The following is a 9,591-nucleotide window of genomic DNA, read 5'->3' on the forward strand; positions in this document are numbered from 1 at the left end:
GAGCACACGGGACTTCACAAATTTGGCTGAGCATTTGGGAAAAACAGAATTGGTCTTTTTTGGGAAAAAAATGATGAGAGTTGATTTACTTGTGTATTATCCCATGCATGGCCCTGCTGTCTCTTCTGCTTAACCCCTGGATTTGTGATTTGGATTTGGTTGCTTGAGTGGATTGTTTTTGATCCCCTGTCTGTATTTCTGGATTTGGATCCTTGTGAGCCCCAGTGTCTTCTTCATCACAGAGGAAGACACATGAAAGCCTGCTTGGAGTTTCCCAAACGTTTCCACTGCGGTAACATCATGCTGTGCGGTGATTCATTTCAGCGTTAGGGACACAGGCTCGAATGAAAGCTGAATGCAGCAAAATACACAGAAATCCTAGATGAAAACCTGGTCCACAGCGCTCCGGACAGAGCACAAACTATAACTGAACAAACTGGACCTCTCTGAGCAGACTGAAAAAATGAAAAAAAAACCTGAATATTGAAATGCAAAGCTCATCACTTTAACCTCTACCTAAAAGTCTTGAGGAAATCGCACCCAAAGGAGCCAAAATATGAGAAACAGGTCTTGTGTATGCTTTAAATTTAAATGTAAATGTTTTTAAACCGCAGATCCTAATTAATGTCATCAATAACGAACATGAAACAATATATATCAGATTATTTGTTTTGTGATTGTGTGAGAAATCAATGTTTAAGTAATTTTCTACTCTATAATTCTTCATATACTCAAATATTTTAAGTAAACAAATATGTAATAATAAGAATGTAATATGGAAATAGAATTTGAATAGAGAATAGAGCTGAAAAGTTTCAGCCATGGCAGAATCTAAGCTCCAAATTTAAATAAGCATCACACATACTATATACAGTATATACATGAATTATTATTTTCTTTCAGACAGCTTTTTGTGAGAGTGGTGCTTCTCTCACTCTGAACGGATGTCTCCAAGGATGAGTGCTTTCTCATGTCCTCGTCATTCTTGACGTATTAAAGATGTGCAAACTCATGATGACTGTCACTGAGTGTTGTGTAGAAGGCACTGAGCTCTCAGGAAAGCCACGCAGGGCATATTTAGTGTCAGGTTGAGCCGTGTGCAGTGGAAGAGAGAGCAGCAGGAAGCACCTAGAGCTGCATTAGCAAACTGGACTAAACTGAGAGATACAGAGCAAGATGAGAGCAGACATGTCTGAAGAGCAGACGTGAACGAAGCACGAAACAAACAAGAGCACAGGAACCACAATAAATAGGAAGGTAAACAGGTGAGAACAATTAACAAATAGCTTAAACGACTTTCAGATCGACCTCCAATCAATTTAACAACTGATGAATTGAGGTCTTGCGTGCATTTTTTTTACATTTCATTCATATGTACGACAACGAGGAAGAACTGTCCGTGCTATAAATGCCTCATGAACGAACATTCATTAACATGAACAAAGTGGGAAAAGTAAAAACACTGCATGGCCAGAGTTAAAAATAAAGTAAAATATGCATGTGAATAAGAGTGAAGTTTAGTAGTTACTGACGGTGTTAGGCAATGGTAAAACAGTTCATTTTGAATTGAGATTTGGATTCACACAGCGATTGAGCTCCAGCATGACGTTTGTGTTCTGAGTTCAGAAGCTCTGTCTAATTTAATTTATATACTTGGTGTAAAACTATGAAGAGGATTTTCCCCAGTGATGCCGATAAACGTCTAAGTCCTTCAACAGTCACCGAATATGCTTGCATTATGTGAGATTTTATACAATTCAGCATTACAAACATCATTCAAGTGTGATAACAGATCAGACCAGTTACGTTTCTGAATAAAAATCAGTATCAAAAGTGACTGCAAAAGCAATTTTCTCTACATTTTTTGAAGCAGAGTACAAAACCGATTCACAAAACCTCAGTCTAGTTGTTTCTTCATTTAGTGTGTATTGATTACACTGTAAATCCAAAACGAATGAATTTGTGCATTTCAATAGAGCCTTTATTCAATTAAAAGCTGGTTCTTTTTTCGTGAATGTACCGGGTCAGTCTCGTCGACAAGTTGACAGAAAGCAGAGCATCATTGCTGATTTGTGAGCACCAGTCAAGCACCTCCAGGCCTGGCTTCAGTCGGCTGACAGAGAATCAGATATCACACTAACAGGGCGGCCGAGGGCATCCATATCTCAGCAAAGTCCAGAGAGCTTCCGCTCGAAAATACTCAGCTTTCCAGCTCCTGAGGAAGAGGTGAGAGGATCCATGAACCTGAATAGTTAAATAATCCATCTAAGGTTTGAACACGTTCCAGAGAAAACATTAAAAAGTTCTTAACTAAATCCATAATGCTTCAGTGAGGCAGTTACCTGTGTCTAAATCGGATCACAAGACCGAGTAATTGCCCTCCGGCTTTAAGAAAACTGAGCTTCTCTTTCCTGGATGTTGTCGAGAGGCTCTTAGAGTTCTGGATCAATTAGACTGAAAGCATTTAATGTGGAAAGAGAGAGGCTTGTCTAGTGTTATAAAGGCCAGCATGTACACATCAACATGTTTTTCTATCTTTTTTAATACGATAAACAACTACTCGGCTTCTGAAACGTTAGCACTGACAAACCACCAGAACAACGCCTGAGAACTCATGCAGCTCCAGCCTTCAGCTTGAATGTGATGAAAACTATGACTCTTTAAATATATATACTTACTTTTCTATTCTTTAAATCCTTCCCTGCTTTAGCCTGTACAAATACAGACAACAGTTGAAACTTTATCAACAACATCAACAACATTTATCGTTTCGAATCTTTGTGCCATTCATGTTTTTGTCTGCTTAAGAAAAAACAAATCCTTTAATGTATACCTAACTTTGCATTAATGCATCTACTTAATGAGTAATATGTACTGTATATAATAATAAAACTAATAAATTATGTTTCTATAAATATATTAAAGATTACTGTTTAATTGTTTAATTCAAGCAATAGTGTTGTAGATTACATCAAAACCTAAAGGCGATTCTTTATCTTAAGTTTTAGTTAACAGAAGCTTACAGAGAGCTAAATGTTAATGTCCAGTCTCATTGTGAGCTGGCTACGCTATCATCACACATTTATAGATTACTCAACAGAGAGGAACAAGACTGCAAACTTTCTCATTTAAAGTAAGTAAATGGCTCCGAATACACTTTTAATAAAATATGAATTGCCTCCCACAACCCACCCAAGGTTTTCATTGTGCAATGTGTATGTATGAGTCTCTATATTTCAAATTTAAAATTCAAAGAGACAAGATAATCTATATAGTACGTGACCTGACCTTTCCATGAGAATAGAAATGGGACTATGGGCGAAGCTTAAAACAAAAAGCCCCAGCGCTTTCTGGAAAGTCTTGACGGGAAAGCACTTCCATATTTTAAAAACTGAGAGAGAATGATGCACTGCATGGAAAAAAGAAGAAGAGATTATACAGAGAAGCACTAAATTACAATCAGAACATAGATGCAGTTCTAAATAATTACAACTTAAATGCAGCAGTCGGGAAGTTGATTAATTAAGATAAAATTAAATTCAATGGCCATGGCATGTATTTAGTCGGTTGCCACTTGGGGTCAATCTGTGCACTTGCTGACAGTAATGCAGTCTGGAGGTCATGAATGCGTGAATTAGCATCAGAAACAGAAAGCTTGTGTCATAATGTAGCAATGTTTCTGTGTTGAACGAAGTCTGTTCTTCAAACACTGGCAGAGTGACTGATATCAAACTCAACACCCTGCCATTATCTATAGAGAATGATAGCAATGTAATGTAAACTGATTCCACGTAGAGGTGGGAAATAAGAATATATAATAATGTGGTGACCATATTATTGGACAGAATGTTAGAGATTTTTTTTTTTTTGCATGTATATATTTTCATATTTTTCGTATGTATATGTAAATATATACATGCATCAGAGTGGTGTATTTATTTATTTTTTACATTAATGCAAAAAAAGCAACATAGTGTCAGTTATGCTCACACACAGTTTAGTTATGTATTGGAGCCACAACTGCATTGTGAAATAAAACGTAATTGTCAGTTTTCAGAATAACCCTGCTTTGCAATGGGACTGTCTGCTTAGTACCTGCTCACTCTTCATTTTAATGGTCCCCCAACATCCATTCATCTTACTATATACGTTTGCAGATACTGAGCATTATTCTACTGGCCCTAGCCTTACTACTTGACATACATTTGCAAAGTTACTTAAAATCAGCATAATTTCTAAAGAGGACCATAAAAATAAGTGTAACCATTTTGTTCTGACAGATGAACTCCCATTTTAAATGATGAGACTTGACAGTTTATGGGCATTGCTATCTCCAGTGAAATGACACAGCTTGAGAAATGCTGATATTCAGGCTCAGCCTAAGCTGTTCTCTGTGTTTGATTCTCGCAATGACTCTGTCCCGAGAGCTGACATTAAGGACTTGGTTAAAATGATCTGTCCCAGGAGACCATAGACAGAGGAGCAGGGCTGATTGAGATGAGCGTCCTTCTCGCTCGGTGTCTTTTGTCTCTGTTGTCTTATTGGACAGCGTTCGGCCGTTGAAACGCCTCCCCCTGCTGGAGGCTCTGCATTGACAAACAAAAAAAGCCAACCAAGTCTCTCTCTCTCTCTCTCTCTCTCTCTCTCTCTCTCTCTCTCTCTCTCTCTCTCTTCTCATACAGGTTGTTCGATATGCTCTCCATGTGCAAACAGAGATATTGCTGTTTGGACGGCGCAGTATCAAATGCAATCAGGATGCTGGGCTGTTGTTTGTCAGCACTGCCCGCTGCTCATATCCCACAGCTTTTTTTTTTCTTTCTTTCCACAAAGGGCACTCAGAATTTGCATATTTCTGATTACAGACTGCTTCAAAAATTTGTGAGGGAACCAGAAATCTGTCTCACTCCTCTCAGTCAGTCATCTGCATTCTTCCTGCAAACCTGCCGACTGTAGCACGCACTTTCAAAGCAAAGTCAAAGGTACAAATGGAACGAAATTCAATTGTGCTAACGTGATAAAGATTCTGATCGGTTGCCTCTCATTCGCTGTTGGCTGAGTGTCGAGATGCAGAAGATGTGAAGTGACTGAATCAAGAAGCTGTGTAGAGACACACTGGCTTACTAGGGTTTTGACCTGAAGGTTAGGAAAGAGGATCTGCCCAACAGAACTATTAAGAAGACCTGCTTAGGAAACCAGCATAGACTTTGTTGGTCTAGTTGGACCAGTGCATGCTGTTCATCCACAAAGGCACTCGTCTCATGGTGATTACATATACACGCTGTTCTGTTCCCCCTACAACAAACAAAAAACAAAACAATGTAAGTCAACTATCATGCAAAACATTGCATGCATTAAAACAAGCTATGCAAATACACAAACCCTTCATTTAACTATGCATTCTTACCCATTTCCCCCAAATATTCCCATTTCATGACTGTGTACGAATAATTAAGTGAACTAGCATGGAATATCTTTTTAATTATTCTACCTATGCAAGGGTAACTTATACCCTTATAATTATTTTTGCACTTCAAAACATTCACACATACAGTACGGGTATGTTCCGTAAGACACACATTTTATCTCCATTAATATTATTTTCTCAGTTGTGCACATATTTTCACTAATCACTTTACCCCATTAACATTGCCACAATGTTGCATTTACATCTTCAATTATCTTATAGAACAAGGACTGTAAAAAAGAAACATGATAAATGACCATAAGCGTTTCTTATCTGGTTAAAGTGTTTGGACAAACTTGGAATTTTCCCAAATATCAGCACACATTTGGGTAACAATTTATATTAACTGCACACTATTAATCATTAATTAAGAATTAGTAAACAGATAATTCATAATTTATAAAGCATTAATAGACAGTAATAAGCAGTTTATAAATACAGATATAAATGCTTTATTCTTGATTTAAAAGCATATCTATAATGTGTATTTTCATACTTTATTCATGATCAATTTATCATTTCTCAATGAAGTATAGCATTATTTACAAACCAGTTATTTAGGAGTTGCCAGTGATTAATAAGATCACAAGAAATGTAGTAAATTCAGGTAGTTATAAAGCATTTAGTAGTGGTCAGTTAACTATTTATGTGAGCTCATCTAAAGTGAGGACTAGTTATGTCTTGTAAAGCATTTATAAAGGATATTTAAAGGCTCAGTTATCTTCTAAACATAAAACAGAAACAAACACAACACAGTGATACAGAACATAGAAATATTAACAGCCTTTAAATCTCATTTGTAAAAGCTTTACAAGGCATAAATAGTCCTCACTTTAGATGAGCTCACAAAAATAGTTAACTAACAACTACATATGTTTTATAATACCTGAATTAACCCTGAATTACAGTAGAAATACATGTTAATAAACCATTTATTAACACTATAATTAACTATTACTATATGTCTGAATAAAAAGATGTATGAATGAACATTTAAATAGTTTATTAATCGTTTACTTACAATTTCTAAGTGATCTTATGAACCACTGACAACTCCTTAATAACTGGTGTGTCAATAATGCTATACTTAAATTAGAAATTATAAATTTATCATTAATAAAGTATGAAAAAACAATTATTAAATACATTATAGATATGCTCTTAAATCAGGTATAAAGCATTTATATCTGTATTTATAAACTGCTTATAAATGTCTATTACTGCTTTATAAATGATGAATTAACTGTTTCCTAATGCTTAACTAATGATTAATAGCATGCAGTTATTATAAAGTGTTACCCACATTTGCTACAACTCACAAGCAGTTTTAGTTTCGGTTTTAGTTATAATTAAAACATTAATCTCACAACATCATTTATGCAATTGTAATCGCAGTGTAAATGGATTTTGTTGATAGTGATATCATTAACACAGTGAAAGATGCACAGTATAAAACTATATCTTATAGAAAATAACGAGGAGAGGAATGCATGCATCAGTCTGGAGTGAGTCAGAAGCAGTGTGTTTGCGTCTCTTTAAGTGGCTGGTTTGCTTTGGCTCTCCTCACATGTCATCTCGCCAGCACGAGGCAGAAATTTATGCAGGGTGGCAGCTCTTATGACTCGCTTTTGTTTTCTGAATGTTGTTTGGCCTCCAACTATGCCTCAGTCCAGCAACCCCTGTTGTGAATTATTATTGTAAAGTCTGGTGCGAAGAACCACGGAGCACAGAAATCTGTCATTGGAGTCTGAGCACATCTCCACTGTGAGATCTCAGAGACAAACGTAATATCAAAAATACAATTAATTCAGCAACTGGGACACAAAACACTACCCGAGTACACCAACACAACATCTGTGATGGAACTATAATAGAAAATCAGAAAACAATAGAACTACTGTACATACACAGGGAAGCTAACTGAATAACAAGACAAAGAGAAACAGGATTTAGGAACAAAACTACAACTAGTCCACATTTACCAAACAAGAGCACAGAACAGGCAAAATATGACATAACCCTGATGGGGAGAAAGTAATCTAGTTTTGTGGTGATGTGATGGATGGAAACACTTGTAGCATTTATAGCAAATCAGTTAATTCAATGAGTCAATAACTTTTAGATATTTGCATCAGCTGCTTCACATTATTTGAGAAAAATTAATAGATAATAGGACTGGGTGGATGAAGACTACATATCAAATTACCAAACAGAAAATTATGTGCATGACAGATGATTCAATACACAAATCACCTAAAGCATTGAATACTTTAATGTTAATTTCATCATTTACTAATACATTACTAAAATGAAAGTTTTATCTGTTAACTATATCTAAAAGTTGAAATCTTATTAGTCAACAAAAATAAATTAATACTGTACCAAATGTATTTTGCATTTTCAATGTTTCAATGTTAGTTACGACTTAGGGTGCTTTCACACCTGCCTCATTTAGTTCGGTTGAATCGTACCAGAGTTCGTTTCCCCCTTTGGTGCGGTTCGATTGGACAGGTGAGAAAGCAGCAATCGCATTCGGCGAGCACCAAAAGCGGACCAAACAAGCGTACCGAGACCTGCTTGAAGAGGTGGTCTATTACAAACAATGTAATAGATTATGGCCAGGTACAAAACCAGCCCGCGCAGTCGTGTAGTTGTTTTGTTTCCGTGTGGTTTGCTGGCTTTTCCTCTTTTGTTGGAATTTTCCCACACGTAAATTCTGACCAATCGAAAAGCAGTTTAGGAATTACGTCGTGGCCAATGAGTGATGTAGATGTTGTCATGTGACTGCATTTTGGTCTGTTTCAACTGGTACGGACCAAAGCAATCATTGTGGTGTAAAATTGTTTGCCCTTGATTCGGACCAAATGTATCGAACTAGAGATGTGAAAGCACCCTTAATGCCAAACATTAAGGTGATCCGGATTCAGTGCTAAGACTTACATTTCATTTTGGAATTCAAATATATATTTTTTAAATACTGAATGAGGTTTGTTTCACTATTTTCAAATGTAACTTTTTAAATGTAACACTATTTTCAATTACGTGAGTCCTAATGTCGTTAATATAGTGCGTGGGACTAACATTAACTAATCATTATTTTGACAAGCGTATGGTAAGCATCTATAGGAAGAGGGAAAATTAATAAACTGCCTGTAATTGACCATGACAACTCACGTTAAATATATTTTAAAGTGTCACAGTTTACAGCATTTGTTATAGCTTTCTGCTTGGTGACGAACTTCACCGATACACCACTTTATAAACCCTAAAGTAGGATTGTGGTTGACGCATCTTTAGAAAACACATGATATATATACCATCATACCACAAAGCTCATAACACAATGTCAGGGCTGTATGGCTATTTATATACTGTGCAATTCTGTGCAGTTGCTGGGCAAACCAGCAGAATCAGTATCCTACATCGAATGTTTTGGCACTTCCTTTGGGAAAAAAGAGCTTGCACACAACAGTGTGAATAAAACAGAGTGTCGTTTTTAATTGCATTACATAAGTTGGGTTATGTAAGCCTGCCTCACAAACATAGGTATTCACCAACTAAAATGAGGAAATGACATTAGGTAGTGTTGATAAAGGGATGACACAAGGATGGTGAGATAGTTTCTGTCTTCACACACCTCCTCCTGTCATATCGTCCCGAGGGGAGATGCAAGCAACAACAGCTTCTGCCGTGAAGGAAGGATGTTTACCTTTATCTCCTTTGAACATGACACAAACAAACAGAAATCACCAGCATATATCCTGAAAAAAGATTCAGGGATAAAAGAACAAAGCATTTCATTAGCAAAGTGCGTACCAAAACTAACATATTCAAATATATTTTACGTCTGCAAATGTGCACTACTAAGTGCACTGATTTCATGTGATAGTTTGTGGAGTAAACATGCACAAAGTAGATGATTAAGTCAAATAGAATTGAATCAATCCCCAAACAGTTAGGCAGGAGACAGATCATGATTTAAAGAGAACATAACCTCCTCTGATCAGCATCCTAAATAATATCATTTTCTTATCATTAACTAACAAGCACATTCAGATTATTACACTGTGTGCACTGTCTGTAACTGATGTAATAGTGTGCAATAACACAGTCTCTCGGACTCTCTG

Source organism: Carassius gibelio, chromosome B21, assembly GCF_023724105.1.
Source record: "Carassius gibelio isolate Cgi1373 ecotype wild population from Czech Republic chromosome B21, carGib1.2-hapl.c, whole genome shotgun sequence".
Classification (NCBI taxonomy): Eukaryota; Metazoa; Chordata; class Actinopteri; order Cypriniformes; family Cyprinidae; genus Carassius; species Carassius gibelio.